Source organism: Pinus tabuliformis, chromosome 9 (assembly GCF_031772625.1).
Source record: "Pinus tabuliformis cultivar Carrire ecotype Pingquan chromosome 9, CPIR1, whole genome shotgun sequence".
In the NCBI taxonomy this organism is placed as follows: Eukaryota; Viridiplantae; Streptophyta; class Pinopsida; order Pinales; family Pinaceae; genus Pinus; species Pinus tabuliformis.
The window spans coordinates 478036921-478038485 of NC_142307.1; the positions used below are offsets into that span (position 1 = coordinate 478036921).

The 1565-nt window shown below is 39.6% G+C and overlaps 1 pseudogene; it reads left to right on the forward strand.

The window, feature by feature from the left end:
* Positions 1 to 357: 357 nt before the first annotated feature.
* Positions 358 to 1218, forward strand: LOC149149293 (GDSL esterase/lipase At1g74460 pseudogene; annotated as a pseudogene).
* Positions 1219 to 1565: the final 347 nt, after the last annotated feature.

Sequence of the window (1565 nt, forward strand, 5' to 3'; positions counted from 1 at the left end):
GAGGTGGCAAACACAATTATACCTCCTGTCCATATGACACGGAATAAGGAAGGTGGCGGGGATGATTTCCTGCGATGTAAAAAATATCAGCAGTTCATGAAGACTACTCCGCCACCCTCTGCATGCAAGTCTGTGGTTATGTGGAAGCTGTTCTGAATAGTACACCTTAACGATTATTCATTCTAATACTTCCTCCTCCACTTTTCGTCTATTGCTTGTCATATTCATACTTGACTCTATGTATCGGACAACAATACTAAAATCACCACCTTTTATTATAAATACCAGAGGATCGCGACGTGTAATTCGAACACAACAACAATTGCAACAGAGCATTTTGAGTATATGAGGGGAGTAATGGAGAGGCTTGTGATTGAGGCAGTGAGTACATGTTTCATGGCAATCATGATGGTGGTGGCGTTAAACGTTGTCACAGGTGAAGCAGAAAGAGAGATAAAGCCTGTATCCTTTATATTCGGGGACTCTTTGTCAGATGTTGGAAACAACAATCACCTGCCACGGAGTCTAGCCAAGTCCAATTATCCATGGTATGGCATTGATTATGGTAACAGAATGCCTACCGGCAGATACACCAATGGCCGAACCATTTGTGATATAGTTGGTATTTCTTACATCCCCCAACTTCCACAATTCAACTTGTTTCACCTTGTGAATATTTATTTGTATATGGGGCATTTTGGAGGTATTGATTTGATTGGGTGTTGCTAATATTGAAACTGAGAAAACAGGTTTGCCAATCCTGCCGCCGATCCTGGATCCATCCACTGATGACAACACCGTGTTGATTCAAGGTGTCAACTATGCTTCGGGTGGCGGAGGCATTCTAAATGAAACAGGATATCTTTTTGTAATAACTAATCAACATTACTCGGTCCTCTGGTTTTTTTTTTTTTTGTTAATTTCATTTTCTCACCTGTTGACTGTATGCTCATGTAGATTCAACGACTCTATTTGTGGAGCCAAATAGAGTTGTTTCAAGGGACCAAGATGTCCATTTCCAATAAAATCGGGCATGCCAAAGTGGAGAAATTCTTTAGTGAATCCATCTATTTAATGTCCATCGGAAGCAACGACTACATCAACAATTATTTGCTCCCTGTGGAGGCTGATTCCTGGCAATACGCTCTCGATGATTTCATAGACTATCTTATTTCAACGTTGCGCCAACAACTCACGATGAGTTTTCTTGAAGCTTAAATTTGAGACTATTTTTTGGATATATGTTGTTCCCGAGTTTACTAATGTTCTTGATGTTCTAGGTTTCGAGTAGTGGTCTCATCACTCATCATGCACTCAAGTACATGCACTCAAGTAAAGGGGCTCATGCTTTACTTGAGTTTGTGATGAAGGGGCTCATATTTTACTTGAATCTCTGATAAAGGGTGGTGAGACCATTAGTGTCATGTCTCTACTATATTAATTTACTATTTTCACCGTCACATAAAAAAAAATTATTGTACAATGCATAACTTGATTATTAGCACCTATTTCGATGTATGACGCTGCTACAACTTTAATGGTTTTTGTTTCTACCATCTCGTCAC